Here is a 27,832-nt window from a genome sequence, read left to right on the forward strand (position 1 = left end):
GAATCTTGGGGTATGTTAGGCAGTGAACACCTCTGAGTAGGCGATATGCAAGGGAGTATGGATGGAGCATTTTGAGATGGTCTGTGTATGGCATGTATTTCAGGCTGCTAATGCTCTTTGTGAGGTATTGCTGCAGGCTTTTCAGTTGTTGTAGTTGTCTTGTGAGGTACATAGAAAAAGTGGCGTTGTACTCTATTATAGTTCTAGTGAGTGATGAGTAGAGGGGAACAATGTCCTCTTCTATTCTGTATGAGACACATTTTGTGATGAGGTGTGCCTCATAGGAGGGTTTCCTGACTACTGTGGGAATGTGATTATCACAGGTGTGTCCACTGTCCACATGTGACCCAAGGTCTCTTGTCACACTTTCAGTGTGAAGTATACTACCACCTATGTTGTAGTTCTTGGCTACAGAGTTTTTAACAAAGGGGATGACAATGCACCTTTTGGCATTGAGCGAGAGCCCATGGCTTTGACAACAGCCATCTGTCTCAGTGAAGCCCTTTTGTAGGATGTCCACATCTTTAGTGTTTACAATTATGGCTCCTGGTTTGCAGTCCTCTGGAAACTTCAGTAGTCACAGACCTTCCATGTTAAAGTTTACTTCAGGGAAGTAGATACTAAACAGGACAAGACCCAGGACTGGACCCTGTGGTACTGCACTCATCACTGGTCCAAAGTCATACATGGAGTCTGCTACTTTCACAGTGTGTGTTCTGCCAGTAAGCCTGTTGGCAACCCATCTTGTGACATAACAATTTATACCTAGTTTAGTGGGTTTATCTATATTTCCAGAGTGTGGGGTGGTGTTGTAAGCCGTGGCAGTATCTACATAGGCTGTGCGAACCACCTTACCCTTGTCTACAGTTCTGGTGACTGCTTCAATGTCATCTATCAGGTTTAGGAGACATGATCTGCATTTTGCGAACCCAACATGGTTGTGGTCCAGGGTTTGGGGATTACTAATGTAAATTTTTATAAGTTGTATGATGATACATTCCATGGCCTTGAAGTGCGGGCTCATCAGGCTAATGGGCCGCTAGTTCCTGGGGTCCGTGGTGTCTCCACCCTTGTGTAGTGGAATAACCGTCACTGTGCACCATTCAGCAGGCACAAAGCATGAGGTGGGGCTATGACTGCACATGGTACGTCAGCGTAGTGCCTGTTTGTTCTTTGGTTTGTGTAGAACACAGCCTGGGAAGTTATCTGGTCCCATGGCTGCTGTGCTACTGGCTTTGGAGAGTGTTTTTACCTGCGCAGCCGTGATGACAGCAACTTTGCAGTCTTCCATTATAGAGATGTGCTCTTTCATGGGTGAGAGGGGGGTAAAGTTAACACTGATCCTATATGCCAGGATGTTGGCAATATCAGTTGGGTCTATATATTTAGTGCCATTGAGCTGTAACTCAGAACAGATCTGAGTGTAGCCATGACTTGGACATGTCTGTTGGGCAGAGATCTCCTGAGTAGACAGTATGCGACAGAGTACAGATTGGGTTACATTCAGTCTTGTTGCATGGGGCAACTGTTTGAGGCCAGTAATCTCTTGTTAAGGTACTTCAGTGGTCTTTCTGGCTGCTGAACATGCCTAGTCAGATTCATCGCAAGTGTGTTGTGGTACTTTCTGACGGGTCTGATGACTGCTGAGTAGTGGGAACCTCCTTTGACCTACATGCACAGACCTTGGCAGTTTGTGTGAACACATAGCATGATTTTCTGACCACTTTGTGAATGTGTTTCTGGAAGTAGAGATGACTATCCACATTTGTCCATAGATCCCTTATTATCACATCTGTATTTAGCCTAAGTGTGTGAGCATGCCCAGTATGAACTTTCAGTATGTTGTTGCCTGACATTTGCTTCGTTCTTTAAGTGTGTGAGCATGCCCAGTATGACCTTTCAGTATGTTGCTGCCTGGCATTTGCTTCGTTTATTTAAGTATGTGAGCATGCCCAGTATGACCTTTCAGTGTGATGCTGAATGAAATCCACTACATTTGTTGGAGTGTGTGAGCACCCGGTATAGACATTTATACTATAAGTGTATGGAAAATCAAGTTGTATTTTTACAGCAGGGCTTACCTTTGTGCCATAGATCAACAGGGATCATGCTGTGCCTGCAGGGCTTCCATGAGACACTTTGCATAGACATATCAACATTTCTACATACAGGGGGGACAGCTATTCTTTGTACATTTCTACCCGGGGGGCACACCTGATTGTTACTGTGGGTGTACATAGGATGAGGGTTTCACCTGACACTTGTACACATTTGCTATGCCTGCACTGCTATGTACGGTACACCATTTCAGTCTGTACGGTTGCCTAGCGTACTGGCTTGAGGCATACTATTGTACTACAGATCTCAGCGTCCAATGTCACGTATATTAGATTGCGACTTCATAGCCTACACAACCCACATCACACCGCCTGACCTGATGTTCTCTGTCTGCATAGGCCTGTGGGGGAGGTTACCCATATGCCTCTTTAGGGGCATGATACAGCATTTCTTTGTGTTTGCATTAGTGTACAATTGTCCTGCTGTGTCTGTGCCACTGAAATGCTATCATGGCTTAGTGGTTCAGCACTGTGAATATAATGCACAGTACCCTGAGTTCATGCCCTGTCACTGCTTTTTATTTTCATGCTGGGCAAACCAGACTGCTTAAGGAACAGTAAAGCAAATATGAGCATGTTTACCTGACTTTGCTCAACTTTGCCCGACTGTGCCCAACATTCCTCAGCGTTGCCCGAAGTTGTGCTAGTTAGCACAGGCAATTTTGTTTACATATACTAAATATTGGTAAAAGCTGCTTAGCACTGCTTTCTATTGCTTAAAACATGTTAATCATGCCTCAGGTGGTGCTGCAGGGCTGCCTATGTTGGATGCACATATTACTCTCCCTATACATGTAGTGTTAAGTTAGGCATCCCTTTTATTTTATGTGCGAGTCAGACAGAGGTATCATTTCCAGGGTTCCTACTGAGCCAGTGTATGTGCTATATGTTGCCTCTTTGCCAAGGCCAAGGCATACTGGTCACGCCTCCTTCTGCCTACTGGGGGAGGCTCAGGTTGTTCCTCCTCTGAGTCACGCTGTGCCTGTGCAGGCTTTGGCAATGGTGGGGGGTTGTTTGGCCCTGCCTCATGCTGTTCCTGCTGCAGCTGTTTTCGCAGGATCATATTGTGTAACATGGCACATACCATGACAATTTGGGTACATGTAGTTGGTGAGTATTGCAAGGCTCCACCAGATATGTCCAGGCACCAGAACCATGACTTGAGCATCCCAAACACACGCTCGATTACATTTTGTGTTTGTGTGTGTGCCTCATTATGGAGTTCTTGTTCAGGTGTGTGTGCATTTCTGATGGATGTCATCAGCCACAGCTCCAGTGCGTATCCAGCATCCCCCACTAGGTGACCGTCAGGGATGTCCCCATTGGCAAATGTCTGGTACAGCTGCATCAGATGCCAGATATGTTGTTGCCTGACATTTGCTTCGTTCTTTAAGTGTGTGAGCATGCCCAGTATGACCTTTCAGTATGTTGCTGCCTGGCATTTGCTTCATTTATTTAAGTATGTGAGCATGCCCAGTATGACCTTTCAGTGTGATGCTGAATGAAATCCACTACATTTGTTGGAGTGTGTGAGCACGCCCGGTATAGACATTTATACTATAAGTGTATGGAAAATCAAGTTGTATTTTTACAGCAGGGCTTACCTTTGTGCCATAGATCAACAGGGATCATGCTGTGCCTGCAGGGCTTCCATGAGACACTTTGCATAGACATATCAACATTTCTACATACAGGGGGGACAGCTATTCTTTGTACATTTCTACCCGGGGGGCACACCTGATTGTTACTGTGGGTGTACATAGGATGAGGGTTTCACCTGACACTTGTACACATTTGCTATGCCTGCACTGCTATATGCGGTACACCATTTCAGTCTGTACGGTTGCCTAGCGTACTGGCTTGAGGCATACTATTGTACTACAGATCTCAGCGTCCAATGTCACGTATATTAGATTGCGACTTCATAGCCTACACAACCCACATCACACCGCCTGACCTGATGTTCTCTGTCTGCATAGGCCTGTGGGGGAGGTTACCCATATGCCTCTTTAGGGGCATGATACAGCATTTCTTTGTGTTTGCATTAGTGTACAATTGTCCTTATGTGTCTGTGCCACTGAAATGCTATCATGGCTTAGTGGTTCAGTACTTTGAATATAATGCACAGTACCCTGAGTTCATGCCCTGTCACTGCTTTTTATTTTCATGCTGGGCAAACCAGACTGCTTAAGGAACAGTAAAGCAAATATGAGCATGTTTACCTGACTTTGCTCAACTTTGCCCGACTGTGCCCAACATTCCTCAGCGTTGCCCGAAGTTGTGCTAGTTAGCACAGGCAATTTTGTTTACATATACTAAATATTGGTAAAAGCTGCTTAGCACTGCTTTCTATTGCTTAAAACATGTTAATCATGCCTCAGGTGGTGCTGCAGGGCTGCCTATGTTGGATGCACATATTACTCTCCCTATACATGTAGTGTTAAGTTAGGCATCCCTTTTATTTTATGTGCGAGTCAGACAGAGGTATCATTTCCAGGGTTCCTACTGAGCCAGTGTATGTGCTATATGTTGCCTCTTTGCCAAGGCCAAGGCATACTGGTCACGCCTCCTTCTGCCTACTGGGGGAGGCTCAGGTTGTTCCTCCTCTGAGTCACGCTGTGCCTGTGCAGGCTTTGGCAATGGTGGGGGGTTGTTTGGCCCTGCCTCATGCTGTTCCTGCTGCAGCTGTTTTCAGGATCATATTGTGTAACATGGCACATACCATGACAATTTGGGTACATGTAGTTGGTGAGTATTGCAAGGCTCCACCAGATATGTCCAGGCACCAGAACCATGACTTGAGCATCCCAAACACACGCTCGATTACATTTTGTGTTTGTGTGTGTGCCTCATTATGGAGTTCTTGTTCAGGTGTGTGTGCATTTCTGATGGATGTCATCAGCCACAGCTCCAGTGCGTATCCAGCATCCCCCACTAGGTGACCGTCAGGGATGTCCCCATTGGCAAATGTCTGGTACAGCTGCATCAGATGCCAGATATGGGAATCGTGGTAGCTTCCAGGGCAGCCAGCACACACATTCAGTATTATGCCCTGGGCATCGCACACAACCTGGCAGTTGATGGAGTGGAAGCCATTGCAGTTGATGAAGGCCCTACCCTGCTCACCGGCTGGTGATTTGATGTGAATGTACATGCAGTCAGTTGCACCCACTACCTCAGGGTATTCCGCTATTTGCTAGAAGAGATGCATATTGCTGGCCAATACCTCACGGGAATTGGGGAAATATACATGATCACCGACATGTGCTGACATGGCATTCAGGAACTGGTGCAGTACCCTGGATGCTGATGCCTGTGAAATCCCCATCATATCACCAGTTGGTCTCTGGAAGGTACCTGTTGCTAGTATTCTTAGGCCAATGCATACCTTGCTTTCCACTGGGATGGGTTCCCCTCTGTTGGTTCTGTGTGTGAGATGTGGCCTGCACCACTCAACAATTTGCTGCATGAGTTCTCTGTCCACTCTATAGCGCTCCACTATCTCCAGCTCATGTAGTCCCTGGTAGGTTACCCTGGGTCTGTACACTCTTCTCCGTCTCCTCACTTTGGGTTGCTCAGCAGCATTCGCAATGGCACCACCCTCAGCATCTTGCACATGTTGCCTTTTAATAGCAAAGGCAGCCCCTAACATTTTTTTGTCTCAGTTAAGCTTTTTAAGTTTTCACTTCTCTTTGTAGACTGCAGTGCTGCAGTGTTTCTGAGAAAAACATGGGGGAATGTTGTTTGCAGAGTTTTAAGTGCTGGGCTGGGCTAGTGTACTGCCTGTGTAATTGGCTGATTCTGATTGATTTCACCTGGCAGCTCTGCTAGTTCTCATTGGTTAACTTTCTACTACTTCTTTTCCTTCCTTTTCCCTTTCTGTTTCCACAGGGGGCAGCGCCGCGCAAACAAGCGCAAACATGTGCACACAAGCGCACACACGCGCATACAGGCTTATACAAGCTTACACAGGCTTAGGCAGGTGTACATTCGCGCACACAGGCTTAGACAGCCTTACACAGGCTTACACGGGTGCACACATGCACACACAGGCTTAGACGGGTTTACAGGCGTGCACACGCGTGCACACAGTGTAAGCATCTTTGCAAGAAACTTTAGTGATAGCCACGGCGTGCACCTTCGGCTTCTGGGTTTCAGCTCAGACAACTGTAGATATGCCTCTTCTAGTCCTGAGTAACTCACAGCAAGCAAATGCCATTCTGCTCCAATAAGCTTACAGTCTTTGATACATACCCCCTCATGATGTCACCTATTTTCTACTCTGTTACTCCCCTAATCCTACTCTTACACTCTAGGGACATGGTTCACATGGCAGGGAAAATTGGGATTCACTATCCTTATACTCATTTGCATAGGATTGCCTACTAATGCTTGGTTACATCTCTCAGACTGAGCTCCCCCCCCCCCTTAGCAACCACTACTCAGTAGCCATGTTGTCTTCAGCCTGCCATTCACCTGCATGGCAGAAGAATATTTTTAATAAAAATGCCTATTTTTGCCTTTTATTTTTTTTTCTGGTTTTTAGAGCTCCACACGTTTGCGCAGCGCTGCGCTACACTTAAACATCGGAGATCGGGGGGAAAATTTTTTTTTATTATTTTGCAACAGATAAAAATGCCAATGGCCTTATATTTGGCCATTGACATGCTTCCTCAACTGGATGCATCCTTTATTTGGAGCTGACATAGCTCCGTTTTGCTATTTGCAGAACGGTACTCAGTTACCAACCGAGTACATTTCTGCAAATAACTCTACTCTTACTCGGACAGGTTAGTGCTTCCTGGATCGTAAATTTACCTCATTTGCATAGCTTTCAGCAGCAAATGAGGTAATTTACATAACCTAATACTGTCTGTGCAAGAGTAGTTTTAGGAGCTCTCATGCACGCCCCTGCCGGCTGTTCCTGGATCGCTTGGCAGACATATTGGTTGTCTGGTGTCTTATTCTACTCTTAGACTCCGTGCAAGCCTTCATGAATCCGGCCCAAGGCATAAAGCTCCACTCAACAGTAGAGACAGTTCCTCCAGCCTCTTTTGGTAACTAAAGGATTTTAAGCTCCAGTGAGGTACATCATGGGGAGTGCACTCAATAATTGGCCTAATCAATTTTGAATAAAAGGGAAAGATGACTTTTTTAGATCTGGATGGTACTGCTTTTGCATTTTTCTCTGCTAAATAGGACTTTTTGACTTCTGTTGTCACATGATGACCAAAACGGAGAAAATTAATAATCTGTGTCCCAAGGTCCGTAACTACATTTTAATTTTGTAGTGGAGTGTTGTCTATTTTGCATGCTAAATGAAGGGGCTGTCTACCAAATGTGATGACATTTCACTTTTGTACATTTCATGTGAGGCAATTATCAATACACAAGGTATTTATTTATTTATTTATTTAATTTTGCTTACTGGACTAGAGCACTGGTCAAATCTGACCCATTTACAGGCTCATCCCAGGTTAGATCTATAGTAACAACAGTAAAATAAGGTTAAAGGTATAACTGAATTATACAGTATGATAACCTAAAATAACATAACACAACATAGATGTAAAAATATGCACATATCTACAAGAAGGGTTAAAAAGCAGTATGAGTAGGAATATATAATGCATAATACAGGTGTTATAGGTGAGGTAAACATGGTTCAGCCAAAATAGCATAGTCTGTACAAATATGGGTGGGATTTTTTTATTGAAAAGAGCAGAAATTGTTGAATGCTAAGAGCTGCAACAGAAGATTTAATAACAAGAGCAATACATGAGAATGGTTAGAGCAGACGGGGAAGCAGTGGGTAGGTGCTTATATGTTGGAGAAGTTAGGAGATTAAACAGCCAAGGTTTTTGGGGATGAATACAATAGTGCTACCATGGGAGTTAAATGACATGGCCTGTGTTCTGACATGTGTACTTACATTTTTCAGTTAGGTATTGTTTGAACTGAAGTCTAAACTGTTTGCAGTCTCTGATTTCAGGAAAATCAAGTGGCAATGACTGCCAGAGTTTAGGGCAAGAACAGATAAGCTGCAGTCTTTTAAAGGATGTTTAGTGGATGGAGTTATGAGAGTAGGGCCATTAGTGAAATGACTTCTTAGGATGCAGTGTGAATGGTAAGTAGGTAGTCTTATAGTAGGTGGGTGTCTTGGCATAGGAGTTTGATGAGAATGGAGTCAAGAAGGAGATTAGCTCTGCCTAAATTGGGTAGTTAACTTGCCTTTTCCAAAGTATCACAGAGATAGTCATGCTGAGACGAGTTGATGGTGAAAGGACAGGATTTTACTAGAAAGAAATTGTAAAGAAGAAGTGTTTTTTTTTTTTTAATAAGGCAGTGGCAAATAGGCATAGGCCATCATCTAGTTGTACAAGTGGCTGCTCTAGCAGGTTGTGAGAGGAAATGAGATACCCTTTAGGTCCTAAATAGGAGGTAGTTGACTTTAGATCTGACTTTCCGAATTCAGTCTTGGAAGTTGAGGGATTGGTCAAGCCAAATGCCAAGGTATCTAAATGATGTGATGCATTCAATTACAAATTTACAAATGTCAGTTCCCACTGAAAAATTTGGGTTTCATATGGGGCACTTGATAATAACTCCCTTTTTCCTATCATCTGCAAACTTAGTTAATCACAGATTTTGATTCCCAGTCTGGAGATCAAAAAGTAAATACCAAACAAGTGGGATTCCAACACTGAGCCCTGGTGAATACCACCGGTTACCTTCATACAATGTAATGAGGCTCTTGCCAATCAAACTGCATGGGTTCTGTCCTTCATCTAGCTCACTATCAATTTTTCCAAGATAGGGATCTATCTTTAAAATGTTTAGCTTACTTACAAAGCATGCACAGGTTTTAGTGTCCAGGGCCTAAGTCAGGTCAAGACACACTGTACAAAAAGTGTGGCCACTGTCAACAGCCCGTGTAACCACCTGAAAGGAGTTAACCAGATTCAATAAACTGCATCTTCTCTTCACAAAGTCGAACTGCTGACAGTCAAGCCTAATAAGATTTTTAGTATCACTTCTATGAGGTCAGTTATAATATTACTCCATGGTTTTACACAGTAAGCTTGTCAGGCTGAAGGTACTATAACGTTATTAGTAGGGCCATCCTTACGTAGAGGCATACCTGTCAACCTCTTAGCACAAGAAATCTGGACAAAACTTAAATAATGGGTAGACAAAAGTCCAACCATTGGAACAGGTTTTAAATGTTGCTCTTATAAACAAAGAAAGTTGTTAAAATAATGGAATTTGTGTTAATATGCATTTTCTGAAGATTATGACATCAAAACACTCAAATGCATACCATTATTTAATGACTTCAATGTTAGTGATATGCAAAAAAATTGAATAAGCAGCAGACCAAAAATAAGCAAAAGTGAGACTGTCAGGGCATGCTTCTCAGTATGAATTATGGATATTCATCTCAGTGAAGCTGGACATCCAAAGTATCTCCATCTTGTTTACTGTACATTTTGTTAATATACATGATACTTACCTTTCAAATACTTCTCTAGACATAAAAAAATATTTTTACTTTTCTTATCATCTTCAGACAAGTCTATTATTTGATTTCAAAGGTAGAAAGCAATAATACAGGACTCTTTACTTACAACAGAAAACTGAAAGAAGAAACTTGTGAATGTAATTTATAATCAGTACAAAATAATGTGCTCATCCAGTTACAAGAGATAGTGAATGTACTTGCAGAAAAGATTTGTGCAAACTTCATAATAATGTCAAATATCAGAGTGCTAATGAGAAAAAAGGGAGACATCCCTTATGTAAACAGACATTGCAAGTGCTGGCACAAATTAAACGAAAAACTCAAGTTCCATTAGTCCAAGCAACAGAAATGCTACTTTTCTTTACAGATTTAAGAAAAACACGTCTAATCCTCTTGGAATCACATTAAACACAATGGTAGTCTGCAGACAAATTAAAAATCTTTGATGAAAAGCTATTGTATCAATTCTCAAGGGGATTGGGGATTGATTGATTAACGTTCTCTGTAGAATCACAAAGAAAGTCAAAATAAAGCTTATACAAATCACTACACAGGGGACCGACTTAAGTTGGATGTAGAACAGCATGGGTCACAAGTGCAGTTAGGGTGGGGCAAAGTGGGCAGCTGCACCAAGCACAAACTGTGTCAAGGGGTGCAATCAGCAGATCCCAACTGGTCTTCACAGCTTTACTGGTATTCAGAAATGAGCACCAGTATTACAGCTGCAGTCAGAACATAAGCACTGTAGTACTCTGCGTGTCACATACTGTAGCAGCTGCTTACAACAAATGTACAAAAGAGTTTGCTAGAGTTTAAAAGGATGGCAGATCTGGCAAGCTTCTATTTATTTATTTATCTATTGCTCTTCAGATCAGGGGATGGCACCATGTGTAACAGTAGCTAGTTACAATTCTGGTCTTGCCTTTTGAATCCTATACTCTGTTGTGTTTAATATACATTTACATTCATTTGTATCTATGAACAGAAACACATCACTGTATGAAAGTAGACCTTATCAACTAAAATGTACCTATTTAACTGTCTGTCATGATTATAATTCACTGTCTACTGTTAATTATTCATTTTACCCTTATGCCTAGGCCATACCTGAACAAAGTCCTTGGACCAGTGTATCAAAATGGTTAATAAATAAAAAATAAAAAATAAATAAAAATCTCCTGACATTCTTTGAGGAGGTAACAGCAGCACTTAATGAAAGGCTGATATTGTATGCTGGTTATGCTGACATTACAGAGGAATTCAACAGTACCCTAGATAAAGGAACAATTAACAGATTGTGCTTTGTAACTAAAGCACAAAAGCACTTTGAATTATGAAATTAGCCAAGACCAATTTAAATGTAAGGATATCAAAAACAGGTTCAGTCTGAATTTTGCTTATGAACTTTAGTAACATACAATTACTTTGTATATATGTGACATCAGCAGATAATGCTGAATGTGGACTTAATCAAACTTAACTAATACAGATGGGTGTCGCAGTGTTACACTATAGCAATAACCCACGCCTGGGTGTGGGTAATGCTGGATTTACCCACGGTTGGTGTGGTTTGGTCACAAGGGCGAAGCCCGAGTGGCCAAACAAAGCCAACCGTGGGTAAATCCAGCATTACCCATACCCAGAAGTGGGTTATTGCTATTATACAATGACATTATTTAAGAAAAAAAAATTACTTTTCTTAAATAATGTCATTGTATAATGCCTCCTTGCTGCCCTTCCGCAGCTGTCTGGTCTGGTATTCTGCGGCAGTTCTTATGTACTGCGCATGCATATGCCTATGCAGTAATTCAGAGCTGTGGGCAAAAGCAACGGAGAAAGCAAGATCTCCGTTGCTTTTTACAAACTGTTTCACTATGTTAAATGGGTTTAACATAGCGAGACAGCTTTAAAAAAAGTAATGGAGAATCTTCGTTGCTTTTTTAAAGCTGTCTCGCTATGTTAAACCCATTGAACATAGCGAGACAGTTTTGAAAAAAGCAACTGAGAAAGCAAGATCTCCGTTGCTTTTTACAAACTGTCTCGCTATGTTAAACTCATTTAACATAGCGAGACAGCTTTAAAAAAAGCAACGGAGAATCTTCGTTGCTTTTTTTAAAGCTGTCTCGCTATGTTAAACAAGTTTAACATAGCGAGACAGTGTAAAGCAACGGAGATCTTGCGTTCTCCATTGCTGTAAAAAAAAAAAAAGTTATAGTAATGGAAAAAGTTTGGGCGACCGGACATTTTTCCATTACTATAACTCAGATTTACAATGTGCACGCTGCCAATCAGCGTGCATGTTTTTGAATATTAATGAGGGGTCGTTGTATAATGACTAATATTGTCTTCTCACAGCAATGGGTTTCTGGTTTGGTTCTGAGCTGGAGTGCCTTCTGTGTAGAATTTATTTATCCACCCTGTGTTTGTGTGGGGTTTCTCTTGTTACTCAGGCTTCTTCTTAACTCACAGATATTGGACAGTCTCATATCTCTCACCTTCTTAGAGGAAGAAATCTGGACAAAGCCATAAATAACGGGGGAACAAAGGCCCAAAAAATAGGGAGAATTTTTAAATATTGCTCTTACAAACTTAGAAAGTTGATAGATTAATAGGTTTTGCATTAGCATGAATTTTCTGAAGGGTACAAAGTCTGAAACTCAAATATCTGTCATTATTTGCTGACTTCAATGTTCAATAATTTGCCAGTGATTACACAGAAAACCACAATTTATGAAAAACAGACCAAACATATGAGGCAAAAATCTGGACAGTCTGTGAAAATCTGTACAGTTAAGAAGTACGGACAGTCTAAGTTGTACCCAACTGTGCATGTGGTGTGACTGAGTGATACAGAAGCAAAGCTTGGCAATACTCTTCTGCTCTGTATTTGCATATTCAATTCTATTGCTTGTAATAGCTGTTCGTGGAGTCACTATGGATGGCAGCTGCTGTCCAGTTATACAACAGACCAGTCATTACCCCTGTCCCAATTACATGCATGCATTTGTTATCCCACTAGCTAGTCTGCCCTACCATACAGGGTATTTTGTGGTTAACAGAATATGTAGTAACAAGTCTAAAATTTTACAATAACCAAAAATGTCAAAGTGATGTTCTTGATTAATGGACATTGTGTCAGTTAGCACCAAGAGTGAAGAGATGCTGCAAAAAAAAAAAAAAAAAAAAAGAAAAGAAAAAGAAAGAGAAAAAAAATACAAGTATAATTTTCAAGATAAGAGGGAGTAGAAATGAAACACTGACAAAGAAGTGTGATGTTATGTAACTGAATATAGTGCATTAACTGAAAAAAGACTAAAGACAAACAGGAATGGAATTTGTGAAGAAGTGATGCACATCTTCATGATATATTGCCCGTCAATGTATGTACTTAATTTAAGTAGGACTAAACATTGAAAAAAATAAATTTAGTTAGGAATAACCAGAACAAACAGAGGTGGGGAATGCTTATGCAAGTCAGCACTAATAAAAGAAACTTTACCTATATAAACTGCTCTGTTTTTCCATTGTGATGCAACAAATCCAGTGTACCAGCAAAAAGTGAATACTAAGTACACTTGCTATATAGAAAAACTTATTTACTGGCTTAAATATTCTTACAGCTAGTATAAAGAATATGCCAATAGAAAGATTAAAATGAGAATGAAGGAACATTTAAGGAATGTTAGAAATAAAAGGTTTGACAATCTTGTCGCTAAACTAAAAATAAACTGCATTATCGTGACTGAAAAAGTTACAATTAATGAGGACATTGGTAAACTTTAATAGATTCATATGTAACTACTCGTTTAGCTGCCCTTGCAGGTCATTTTAAACCTAGTCATTTCTCTTATTGTGCTCAAGATAACCTATCCTGTTTGGTTATAGACTGTCCTTACCCATCCCATGGTTGATAATTACATATTATCCCTAATAAGAATAACTGGGACCATAATATAGATAATTTGAGGGGATCCATGCATGGAGTAAAGGATTTAGGAACTGCCTCTGTCCATTAGTAATACAGGAGCAGTCCTGGAGTAAAGTTTCTGTTTCCCATCCATAAGTCTAAGCTGTGTTTGAAAATGGACATGGATAAACTTTACTTTATGTGGATGGGGAGTTTATTCCACAGCAACGGTATCCTCTGCAAAATATACCTGTCTCCAAACTGTTCTGTTGATGTTGTAGAAGTAGTTTAGATCCCTAGACCAAGTATTTCTGATGCCATGTGACTTGCTGATGTGCAGTAAATCCATCAGGAATCAGTCAGAGGATGCCTTGTATGCCAGACACAGTTCACCTCTTAGGTAGTCTGTAGGATACTGAGTATAGTGTCCATGTAGGACATGTAGTTTTAGCCTTGTATCCTTTTAGTAAGGTATATTTGTGGGTGTTCCAGTTGTTGCATGTGTCTCTTCTGGACAGATAAATGTGAAAGTGGACATTATAGTCAATGATTTTCCTGATGAGGGCTGCACAAAGGGAGACAAAGGCATCACTATATCTAGACTTAATCCCTTTGTTTATAAGTTATGCAGTATAGAAGGACTTTCTTACAACAGCAGACACATGGTCAAAGATTAGGTCACTGTCCACATAAGTTCCTAAATTCCAAACAACTGTGACAACTCTTAGGGCAGAATTGTCAATGTGGTAGTTCCCTGTCGTAGTTGACTTCACAAAGGACACAATAATGCATTTTTTTGGCATTTAGTTTCAAACCTTGATTTTCACACCAGTTATTTATTTCAGACAAAATCTTCCTGCAGGATGGCTAAGTCATTTAGGAATTCATTAACTGCTCCTAGCTTACAGTCATCTGCAAACTTAGTCAACTAGAGCCCTTTGGTATTGGCTCTTACTTCAGCAAAATAGATGCAAAACAGGAGAGGTCCCAGGACAGAACCCTGGGGATTCCACTGCTGACTGGTCTTTTGGTGGAGGTAACTTCCCCTATTTTGATAATCTGCATCCTATCTCTGAGCCAGTTGGCAATCCAACTTATGACATAGGGGCTTATTCCCAGTCTATTTAGCTTTTCTACAGGTGGATTATATCTTATGTAGAAGGGCCAGTTTGAAGGAGATTGGAGACTGTAAAGGGGTGACCGGGGAAAGTGTAGTTAGGCAGCATAGGATGGTGGTTTGTAAGATGACTTTGGTGATCAAGAAGAGGAGGAGGAGTGTGAGGGCAGCACCAAGGATCAAATGGTGGAAATTGAAAAAGGGTAATTGTGAGGTGGAGTTCAGGGATGAGTTAAGACAGGCACTGAGTGGCGGTGAAGATTTACCAAATAGCTGGGTAGCTACAGCAGAGCTAGTAAGGGAGACAGCTGGAAAGGTGCTTGGTATGACATCTAGACAGAGGAAGGACGGCAATGAGACATGGCGGTGGAATGAGGAAGTACAGGAGAGTACACAGAGAAAGAGGTTGGCAAAGAAGTGGAATTGTCAGAGAGATGAAGAAAGTAGACAGGAGTATAAGGAGATGAGGTACATGGCAAAGAGAGAGGTGAAAAAGGCTAAGGATAAGGCATATGAAGAGTTGTATGAAAGGTTGGACACTAAGGAGGGAGAAAAGGATCTGTACCGATTGGCTAGACAGAGAGACCGAGCTAGGAAAGATGTGCAGCAGGTAAAGGTGATAAAGGATAATGAGGGAAACATACTCACAAGCAAGGAGAGTGTGTTGAGAAGATGGAAAGAGTACTTTGAGGGGTTGATGTGAATGAAGAGAATGAGAGGGAGAGAAGGTTGGTTGATGTGAGGATAGTGAATCATGGAGTACAATGTATTAGCAGGGAGGAAGTAAGGATAGCTATGAAGAGGATGAAGACTGGAAAGGCTGTTGGTCCAGATGACATACCTGTGGAACCATGGAGGTGTTTAGGTGAAATGGCAGTGGAGTTGTTAACCAGATTGTTTAATAAAATCTTGGAAAGTGAAAGGATGCCTGAGGAATGGACAAAAAGTGTTTTGGCACCAATTTTTAAGAATAAGGGTGATGTGCAGAGCTGTAGTAACTACAGAGGGATTAAACTGATCAGTCACAGCATGAAGTTATGGGAAAGAGTAGTGAAAGCTAGGTTAAGAAGGGATGTGATGATTAATGATCAGCAGTATGGTTTCATGCCGGGAAAGAGCACTACAGATGCGATGTTTGCTCTGAGAGTGTTGATGGAGAAGTACAGAGAAGGTCAGAAGGAGTTGCATTCTGTTTTTGTAGACTTAGAGAAAGCATATGACAGGGTGCCTAGAGAGGAGTTGTGGTGTTGTATGAGGAAGTCAGGAGTGTCAGAGAAGTATGTAAGAGTGGCACAGAATATGAACAAGGGTAGTGTGATAGCAGTGAGGTCTGCGGTGGTAGTGATGGATGCATTTAAGGTGAAGGTGGAGTTACATCAAGGATCAGCTCTGAGCCCTTTCTTATTTGCAGTGGTGATGGACAGTTTGACAGACGAGATCAGACAGGAGTCCCTGTGGACTATGATGTTTGCAGATGACATTGTGATCTGTAGTGAGAGTAGGGAACAGGTGGAGGAGACGCTGGAGAGATGGAAATATGCTCTAGAGAGAAGAGGAATGAAGGTCAGCAGGACTAAGACAGAATATATGTGTGTGAATGAGAGGGAGGATAGAGGAATGGTGAGGATGCAAGGAGTAGAGGTGGCGAAGGTGGATGAGTTTAAATACTTGGGATCAATAGTTCATTGTAATGGTGAGTGTGGAAGAGAGGTGAAGAAGAGAGTACAGGCAGGATGGAGTGGGTGGAGAAGAGTGTCAGGAGTTATTTGTGACAGACGAGTACCAGTAGAAGTGAAAGGGAAGATCTACAAGAGGGTAGTGAGACCAGCTATGTTATATGGGTTGGAGACAGTGACACTGACAAAAAGGCAGGAGTTAGAGCTGGATTTGGCAGAGCTAAATATGTTAAGATTTGCACTGGGTGTGACGAGGGTGGACAGGATTAGGAATAAGTATATTAGAGGGTCAGCCCAGGTTGGAAGGCTTGGAGACAAAGCCAGAGAGGCAAGATTATGTTGGTTTGGATATGTGCTGAGGAGGGATGCTGAGTATATTGGGAAAAAGATGCTAAGGATGAAGCTACCAGATAACAGGAAAATAGGAAGGCCTAAGAAAAGGTTTATGGATGTGGTGAAAGAGGATATGTAGGTGGTTGGTGTGACAGAGCAAGATGCAGAGAACAGGAAGAAATGGAAACAGATAATCCACTGTGGCGACCCCTAATGGGAACAGATGAAAGAAGATGATGACTATGCTTGAGGGGAGAATTGTGTCAACAGCTTTGGCCAGGCCAAGGTATGTGACGTGTTCCTTTCTGCCTTCATCCCATTGCTTTGCTGACCTTTTTGAAAACATCCAACAGGTTGAATGAGCATGACCTGCCCTTGACAAATCCAAACTGAGACAGGTCCAGTGTTTGTAGGTTCCATATGGAATGGAGGTTAATGATTATGATATTAATTTAGTGAATGTAAGATCATGTTTTCACTCTTTGAAACAATTAGCCAAGGCATTAATTGAGATTATAGGTTCATAGGTTCATAGATTAGTACTAAGCTAACTGCCCTTGTGAGCCATTTTAAGCCTAGCCAATTATTCCTTGTGAGACTCAAACCCTGCACCTTGTATTTGTAAGGCAAACACGTTAACCATTAGGCCACCCTCCCAACCAAGGAGATGTGGTTTTAAGAAAAAAAAATGTGGTATGGACTAGTCATTGCTGTAATTTAAAACAAGTGATAAATTAAATACATTAAATTTCAGTGCACACATAATTCGCTGAGCAAAATAATGGTTAAGCAAAAGGTCACAGCATATTAGGGTGGGAGGTTATCTGTCTGTTACAATAGGGATTCATACTGTCACAATGAACTTTGTGATGGGACCACTTTTTTTGGGGATATTTTACTCATCTAGAAAAGTGTGAACAGACTCTTCCCATATATGTATGTACCATATTCATGTCCTTAACAGTGATTGTTAAATTATGTTTACTATTATAAATGTTAGCCCTAAAGCCTCAGTCATGTCTAAAATGGGCTTTGCGAGACCAGTGTACCTACTTAGATAAAAAACTGTAAATAAATAACTAAATAAAGAAAAGTGTGAAATAGACTCTGGTCAACCAAATGTAGAGGGGCTACTTGTTTACTGTTTTTATTGATGCAAAAGTGGGAAATGGACTCTGGCTAAACAAATATGCCGATATCTGCAAAGAGAATGGCATAGTTGCTTCAGTGAAAGATGACAACATTTCCTAGATGGTCAACAAAAAACAAGCATGTGGTAAAGGAGCAATGATTTCACCTTTAATGTCAGTAAATGTAACATCAGCAGTTACAAAAATATATCTAATATGATTACAAAATAAAGGTTCAAAAATAAAAAGACACCATATAAAGGTCTGAAAACAATGGTAGGGGCAGTTTAAACATTCTGGTTCTAATAGGTTCATAGGTTCATAGGTAGGTACTAGGCTATCTGCCCAAGGGCATTTATAAGCCTAGCCAGAGTGTGTCGGCTTTCGTCACCCCATTGATTAATTAACTGATCCTCTGTCAAGCTGAGCCAATGAAGTGATCCCAGGGGTGTATTTTCTGCTACCCATCCACTTGTCAAGGTTTCTCTTGAAGAGTGTTAGTAAGGGACTCTGCCTAATGTAGTTTGGAATTTTGTTCCAAAGCATGGGGAGTCTCTGTGACAGGAATCTATCCCTCCAGCATGTTCTATTTAATGCTGTGGTGAGGTTTAGCTCACTAGAGTGTGTGGCTCGCAGTGACTTGGATTTCTTTAGTTCTGAGTTGGACATGGCTTTGTAAGTCAGGCAGAGATCACCTCTGAATAAGCGATATGCCACTGAGTACAGCCGGAGTTTTTTTCAGTCGGGATGCATAGGACATATGTTTGAGGCCAGTAATCCTCTTGGTGAGGTACTTTTGTGGTCTTTTCAGCTGTTAGAAGTGTCTTGTGAGGTACATCCCAAATGGGGCATTGTACTCTATGATGGGTCTGATGAGTGACGAGTAGAGGGGTACTATAACCTCTTTAGTTCTAGATGCGAACCCTTTAGTAATTAGATAGGCCACATAGAAGGATTTCCTAACTACTTTGACAATATGATTGTCAAAGGAGAGATTACTATCTACCTGGGTCCCCAGATCTCTTATTACCTCATCATCATCATCATCATCATCATCATCATCATCCCCTTTTTCCCATTTACATGGGGTCGGGGTATCGTATTAACTGTCACCAGCTCTCTCGATTCAGTGCCACTCTCCTGCCTTCTTCAACACTCATGCCTGAGTGTCACAGATCTTCTTTCACACAATCCATCCACCTCTTTGCTGGACGCCCTCGCTTCCTCTTACCTTCTTCCTGTCTGTCCCAAATCTCCGTCACCAGATTGCCTTCTGCTTTTCTACACATGTGCCCATACCATTGTAATCTGTTTTCTTTGATCTTTTCTGCAATTGGAGCTACTTTGGCTTCTGCTCTTATGTCCTCATTTCTTCGCCTGTCCCGTAGTGTGCATCCTACCACCTTTCTCAGGCACTTAATTTCCATCACCTCTAGCTTCTTCAACTGTTCTGCCTTTACTGCCCATGTTTCTGTACCATACAGTAGTACTGGTTGCACCACTGTCTTGTACACCTTACTTTTCAGCTTCTTCTGCATTCTTCTGTCATACACTACACCTGATACTCTATGCCAGTTGGCTGCAGCCCCTCTGATTCTAGCTTTCACCTCTTCATTCAGACTACCCTTCTCCTCAACCACCCCTTCCAGATACTTGAAGCTGTTTACTTGTTCCACTATCTTCCCATCTATCTCTATTCTCAGCTTCTTCTTATTTCCCCAATCTGCTGCCATTACCACTGTCTTATCTGTGCTTAGTTTCATCCCATGTACCTTCAGATTTGCATTCCATTCTCCTATCCTTTGCTGAAGTTCTAGATCAGAGTCTGCCTGTACTGCCACATCATCTGCAAACAGCAGCTTTGTTGCTCTGACCCCTCCAAAATGTTTGCTGATGTAGTCCATTACCAGTATGAACAGCAGTGGGCTCAGAGCTGAACCCTGGTGTACACCCACTCCCACTGGGAACCCCTCAGTGAGGCCAAACACTGTTCGTACTTGAGTCACTGGGTCCTTGTACATAGCCTGTACTAATTCTACCAATGTTTCTGGGACTTCAAACCACCGCAGTATTGCCCAGATCAGCTTTCTTGGGACCTTGTCATATGCTTTCTCCAAGTGTAGGAAAGCCCAGTTTGACTCTCTCCTCTTCTCTAGTTTCTTCTCAAGTATCTGTCTCAATGCAAACATTGGGTCAATTGTGCTGCATCCTGATCTGAATCCGAACTGTTCATCTCCCATCTTACATTCTACTATTCTGCGTATCCATTTATAAATCACCCTCTCCAGAACTTTCATGCAATGTGGTAGGAGTTTGAGGCCTCTGTACTGTCCACAGTTGTGGATGTCCCCTTTGTTCTTGTACACTGGCACAAGTATGCTTATTCTCCAGTCATCTGGAATATGCCTTTCTCTCCACACTGCAATTAGTACCCTCAGGAGCCATTTCTCCCCTAGCTCACCCAGCATCTTTATCATATCTGCTGTGACCTCATCTGAGCCTGCTGCTTTCCCTGACTTCATTTTCCTTAGTGCTGCTCTTACTTCTTCTAAGCTGGGCTCCTCTTCTACTCTCATTGTAGGCTGTTTCTGGGGCAGTACTGCTTCTGTGGGGGTTTCTTCATTCAGAAGCTGCTGGAAATACTCCTTCCATCTGCCTTTGATGTCGTGTGGGCTGGTAAGCAGGTTGTTGCTGGAATCCCTTATGATCTTTCTGTCTTTGCCTTGCAACCTGGTATAGTTTCTTTGTGCCCCTTGCTGAGTCACTTTCCAGAAGCTGATAGAGTGCCTCTGATGCCCTATTCTTTGCTATTGCAACTTCTTTCTTAGTTTCTTTGTTAGCCAACCAGTAGTCCTTCCTAGCTTGGTCAGTCTTTTCAATCTCCCACTTCTTCCTGCACTCCTTCTTTCTTTTGATTACTTCCTGCACTTCTGCATTCCACCACCAGCTTTCCTTATGTACCTTATTTCCATACCTGTAGATCTCTTATTACCTCTTTTGTATTAAGGGGGCTGCCACCTATGTGGTAATTCATGGGTGTTTTGTTTTTCCCAAATGGTTTGACTATGCATTTTTTGGCATTTAGCTTGAGGCCATGACTTTGACACCAGGTGTCTGTCTCAGTAAGGCCCTTTTGGAGGATGTCCATGTCAGCCGGAGAGTCAATTATGGCTCCCAGTTTGCTGTCATCAGCGAACTTGGTTAGCCATAGTCCTCCTGTGTTTGCCTGTACTTCTGAGAAGTATATGCCAAACAGTAGGGGTCCCAGGACCAAGCCTTGTGGGACACCACTTGTGACTGGTTTAGAGTCGGACCTGGAGCCCGCTATTCTTACCGTGTGAGTTCTGTCTGTAAGCAAGTTGGCAACCCATCTCATGACCTAGGGGTTTATGTTCAGGCTGGTGAGTTTTTCTGTAATACCTGAGTGGAGAATGGTGTCGAAAGCCTTGGCGAGGTCAAGGAAGGCTGTGTGAACAACCTTTCCCTCGTCTATGGCCCTGGTGACTGTCACAAAGAAGTCAACCAGGTTTAGTAGGCATGATCTGCCCTTAACAAAGCTGAACTGGGTTGGGTTAAGTGTTTGGAGGTTTCCGATGTCTTTGTTAATGAGTTCCATGATGATGCGCTCCATAGCCTTTGAGACCAGGCAAGTCAGGCTTATGGGGGTGATAGTTACTAGGGTCAGTTGTAGCCCCTCCTTTGTGGAGTGGAATAAACATTGCTGTGCACCATTCTATGGGCACAAAGCCTGTGGAAAGGCTGAGGTTGAACAGCATGTTTAGGTGTCGGGTTAGTTCGTTCTGTAGTTCGTGCAAGATGCAGCCTAGGACACCATCTGGCCACACTGATGCTGTGCTTTGGGCTTTTGAAAGGGCTGTTTTCACCTGTGTGCTTGTGATTTCCAGGACACTACACTTTTCTGGTATTGTTGTGAGCCCTTTTGGGGGTGATAGGAGGGTGAAGTTTGCACTGAATCTATCTGCCAGGATGTTGGCAGTATCAGTAGTTTCAGTATATTTTGTGTTATTTGCAGTAGTGCATATCTGCGAGTTGTCACTTAGATTCTTAACATAGCTAAAGAAGGCTTTGTGGTTACCTTTTGAATCCTTGGTTATTTTTCTTTCGAAGTTAGCCTCGGCTGATTTTATGAGGGACCTTAGTTTCTTACTGATACTGATCAGGGATGTCTTTCCTTCTTGGGATTTGCTTTTTTTCTGAACTAGTTTCCTCCTTCTATTGTATAGCCTGTTTATGGCAGGGGTCCACCAGACTGGTTTCCTTCTCTTAAAGGAGTGAGTTTTGGTTTTGCTAGGGGATGGCACAATCCATGCTTCCTTATAGGTGCTCATAGAGTGCATTTATAAAGGTTTCTGCATCTTGGGCAGCGTTATCCTTTAGCGTGGGGGCTGTGAAACTTACCGCCTCTGTCTTAAGTGAGGTGAAGAATGTATATGAGAAAAGTTAGAAAAGCATGTTCTATAGCTCATTTAATTCTAAACAGTATTTCTAGTAAGAAAAAACAAATATGCAGGACAAAAGCACCTCAAACACCCAGCGATCTTCAGCTATTCAACTCTTTAATGAAAAAGTGAAGAACAAACCATGGTACCACACTGTAATGTTAAGCGCTTTTCATCTGGTACAATGACCAGACTTCTTCAGACAAATAATAACAGCAGGTACAAACTAGCTTTTATACTGAAATACACTTCCCTCCAGCCATTAATTACTCAATTAATCAGTACAAAATCAATTAAACATATAAATAAATCTTCAGCTTTTAAAACCAAACTAAAATTCATTCATTTAGATCAACTGTATCATCACTAATGTTTAAAAACTACATCTGCTACTCACATATAACATAATGGAACAATATACAAACAATTATTCATACTGTTTAAAAATGAAGGTTTTAACATAAAATAAATACTATTTTAAATCTAAATACTTTAAATTCTAAAACTAACACCATTCAACCCTACATTCACTGTGAAAATTAACACTTAGATACAAAATTATATGAACATACATATTTAAACAATCACAATTATAACCCAATATGCACATCAAATATAAAACATAAAACAGAGTACCTTATCATAGCAAAAATAACTATAAGAATTAATTATCTATTTAGACTTTTCAGTTTCAGTAAACATTGTATAGAGCAACTATCATTAATACCAGGGAAATGGCAAGCATCTAAACAAATCTGCCACATCAATTCTCTTTTTTTCTAATAACAGAGATCTCGGACCACCCCTTACTTCTCCAACTACATGGTCAATTACTCTAAACATAAAACTGTGTGTGGGGTTAGTTTTGATGTGAGCAGCTAATGCGTTTTCAACCTTGACTTTCCTAATGTAGTAAAGGTGCTCATACGCCAGCTCCCACAGTCTACAATCCGTTTTACCAACGTAGAATGCGGGACATAGGTTACATTGTGCAAGATATACCACAAAGGTTGTGTTGCAATTATACTTGCCTGACAAGGTCTTGTAACTACTGTCTCTAATGTTAAATGAATACCCTATACTCTTATGTTTACAGAAATTACAAGATTCACATTTATTCATCCCAGGATTCTTAATAACATTATGCTGTTTAATTTCGATGACATTTTTCAAATTTATGCCTCTCTTGAAAGTGAAAGAGGGGTGTGGACCTAACAAGGTATGTAATTCCAAGTTGTTACTTAAGTTCCAGTTCTTCTTTATAATTGAGATGATGTGATCACTTTCGGGGCAATATGTTAAAATAAATGACAATGGTGACCTATTCACCTTTTGAATACTGCTTATCTTGTTACATGGTGAAAATGTACCTTGTAATAATGGTATATAAAATCCATTAGATCTTTTATACATCACTTTATCCATCATTTTGTTAATAAATTTCCCCGGGTAACCTTGAGCAAGGAACATTTCAGCTATCTTATTGCATTCTACTGAAAATTCACTATCAATAGTTACCATCCTTGCTGTTTGGACTAACTATCCTTTTATTACAGATTTCTTCTGGTTGAAAGGGTGGGAACTACTGAAGTGTAAATACATGTTTGAAAATGTGTCTTTCCTGTGAATCCTGGTTGCTAATCTCTTCTGAGTTAAATCTTTGAACACTTCAATGTCCAAATATACTATGGCCTCTGTGTTGAATGTGTATGTAAACCTTAAAAATGAGGTAGTTTGATTTAAATATTCCACAAACCTTTCAGCTTCATCCAACATCCCCTTGTATAAAATAAGAATATCATCTAGGAAACGTGTGTAAAGGAAAAATGTGTCTGTTAAATAACTTTGTGAAAGAATGCACTCTCTTTCCCAAAGAGCCATCACTGAGTTGGCAAAGCTGGCCCCACATGGGGACTCCATTGCCACCCCGATTTTTTGTTAATATAGTTGACCATCAAACATAAAATAAGTGTTAGTTAAAACAACATCCAGTAGAATGTTAACTAACCTAATCCCACTTTCAAGGGTGCCTTTCATGTTCAAAAATCAAAGAAGAAAATCAATATCTTTTTCCTAAGGGATGGACATGTACAAATCCCTGATATCTATAGTTAATAAGTTGAAACCATCTTCCAAAACAAGTGAATTTAATTTACTTAAACAAGACCACGAATCTTTACAAATCTGTTCTTCATCCACAAGATATTTCTTCATGATATTGCCTATTACTTTCGCCAAAGGGTAGGTTATACTATGGCGAGCACCAACTAAAGGCTCATTGGTGGATCAGTCAGAGATTTGTGTATTTTCGGTAACCCAAATAACACTAGTGTCTTTGGGGCTGACATATTTAAATAATTCAACATAGATAAATCTATAAGTTATTCTATGAACAAATCATTTAGATGTTCTTTTATTTTCCTATAGGCTATGTTGAATTCATTTAAACTAACTCTGATATACGTGTCAGTATTCAACAATGATGTACCAGTTTTGCCCTATTACAACTAGTCCACTTCCCTTATCAGGTTTAAATGTTCTTATAGCTGAATGACAAAAATCAGTGAAGGCTTCCCAATCATCCCTATCTACATTCTTAACCTGGTTCCGTTTCTCTAAATGTTGTTTCCTAAAATCAATTTCACAAACTTTCTCAAATGTTGATAACAACAGATGGCTAATAGGGTTAAAGATACTACAGATGTAATATTCAGATGCACCAATTTGTTCCCCTTTAAACAACACTTGCAAATTGAGTTTCCTAATAAATTGTTTAAAATCCAAAATAGTATGTACAATATCCATAGATTTAGGGGTCTATACTATAACATCGAAGTCTTAAAACTTCGAATGTTAAAATATTGACCCCAATTCAGCGAACGCTTGGAATAGCGAACACCGAATATTTTCCTAGGTAAAGTATTCAGTGGGCCGTTTCTGTGGCTTCTCTATTTCCTCGACTGTGGTGCGAAGGTGATGGACTGGATTAAGGTAAGTGTGCGAATGGACCGAGGTAAGGTGAGTGTATGATAATTAGGGACCTTAGGGATAGGGAGTGGGTAAGGTGAGTGTGCGATAGTTAGGGACCTTAGGGTTAGGGAGCGGGTAATGTGAGTGTGCATTAGTTAGGGACCTTAGGGTTAGGGTTGGGTTAAGGTAAGTGGATAGCTAGTAGTGTATGTATGGTTTAGTGTAGGGTTCTGTGGAAGTGTGTATGTATGGATTATGTATTTTGGTGTACTTGTGCTGTGTGTTTGTGTATTCTTGGAACAGCAAATTTTTTCCAAGGGAAAAAATTCGCTGTTCTGAGCGTACGAGTATATCACATTTAGAGATTCCAAGGTTGAGCTTATGGTGTTCGACATTTTGGAATTTCGATAATGTGATATAGACCCAGATTTAGTAGGCATGAAGGGAAGGCCCTTCGCTAACAATTCCACCACACTGGGTTCAATCTGATAAGATGTAAAACTGTATACAGTAAAGTCACCTCCCCGATTTTTAGTTATAGTCAAAGGGGAACCGACTGTTCACATACTTCCAGATCTAGAAATGAATGAAACAATGAAATAAGTATGGGTCACTATAAAAAAGAGTTTAAGGCAATGGGATATTTTAAGAGATGTAAGGGTAGTAGGATGATTAAATAAATGAATAATTAATTAATGAACCTGGTATAAATGTGGAATTCATACTGATGTATGTATCCTTGAAGGCCGAGATACCAGATCTTGTGGGGAAAGTAAAGAATCCATTTATTACCTTCGCTGCTGTTTTTTTTCTCATTTTGTGATTAGAAGTGTTTTATCATATTATATTTTTTTAATCTCTATGGAATTCTGATATGAAATTTTTGGTGACCCTTCTATCACACCCAAGAGTGTCAATGCACACATTAATTTTTAAATATCATTATATACTAATTTTCGTAAATTATGATTCAAATTCTGGTTACAGATTTTCAGTGTCATAGTTCAGATGGTGTTGGTACATAGATGATATGTTGAAAATGTTTGTCTAAAATGTCATGCTTTTGGCAGAGTTATGGACATTTTTAAATAATAAAAGTTCTAGTTTTATGGACTCTATTTTTCCATGCAGTAGAAAATGTATAACCAGTGCTGTGCAAAAACAGCTTATTCAAGCCTTCCTCGATACGAAAATAATGCAGCACATGCAGCTAGTAGGAGAGCAGGATTGCTTTGAAATCATTCCTTAGCAGCATTATTCGTTAGAAGATGTTCAAACTTGTGGGTGTCCATCCTTAATCCTAATCATTTATAAAAATATTTAGTTAGTCAAAAAAGGTGGGCAAATCCTCTTTCAGATGTTAGATCAGTGTGACACAATCATCAGCAAACATTAAAAATGTTGTGGACAGACCAACAAAGGTTCACTCACTCACCCCTTCCTCACTGGGGCCAGCTTGGACTAGGGGCTCAATAGGCAACAAAACTAAGAATAAATAAATACATACAAATAAATAAATCAATAAAAGAGGAGAAAGTAGGCAACCTTGACTTGTGCCCTTCTGGATTAGGAAAGGGGAAAGAGGGATGAATCCACTAACACTGCTATATAAGGATTGTAATAAAGTGATTGAATACCACAAATGAACTGTAGAGGAAATTTGTAGACTTACAGTACTTTAACCATATAATCACACTTCACCAAATCAAAGCTATTTCCCTAATGGGATGTGGAACATTCTCTTCATATTTTACCAGAACTAGTATAACAATCTGTTACCATGATTGCATACCGATATAGTTTAAACTCTAGTAAAAATACCAAACTATGATCTTCTAGAAATTGCAAGTTTCTACATCAGCCATTGTTGAAAAGGCAGTACACTGCAGCTGCTCAGTTTCATCAAATGCAGTTTGCATCTAAGCTTTCTTTTTTGTTGATAAAATTTTAGTCAGCTTTAAAAAGAAATTCACATTATGTATATCCATATATATCCCAGTTGTTACAGCTGTTTAACATTCATACATTTTTGCATTGTCTTTTTCCCCATTTGTTGTCTCTGCTTTTATGAACAAATTAGATACTTGCTCTCATATTTTAAATGAAATCCAAATGCATTTCTTGATTGTCCAAGTTATTTTTGTATGATAGTGCTTACTTGAACTTTTATTTCAAATGGTCACTTGAGGAGTTATGGCAGTAAATGATTTGGTAGCTGACTCTTTTGTAGTACCTACCATCAATCTGTTTATCTGTCTATCTATCTATCTATCTATCTATCTATCTATCTATCTATCTATCTATCTAACTCCCAGCTATTTTATCTTTCTAGTCTGTGTGTCTTATTGTGCTGGTTTTGTGTTTTTTTATATTCACAAATACTCCTAAATGTAGCAGCATTCAATATTTTCCAAGTACTTATTTTCACTGTCTGTGTCTTTGTACTACTCCCAATGTATCTTGTCACCTTTGTCCACATATATTACATTTGCTGTTTAAATAACACTTCTGCTGCATAGTTATCTATTCTTTATTCATTCTTCTGACAGCCTAATCCTTGTCATGTTTCTGTCCTATTAGGCCTTGCATCCTACCTAATC

This window comes from Protopterus annectens, chromosome 17.part0, assembly GCF_019279795.1.
Source record: "Protopterus annectens isolate FY-2018-M chromosome 17.part0, PAN1.0, whole genome shotgun sequence".
Classification (NCBI taxonomy): domain Eukaryota; kingdom Metazoa; phylum Chordata; order Ceratodontiformes; family Protopteridae; genus Protopterus; species Protopterus annectens.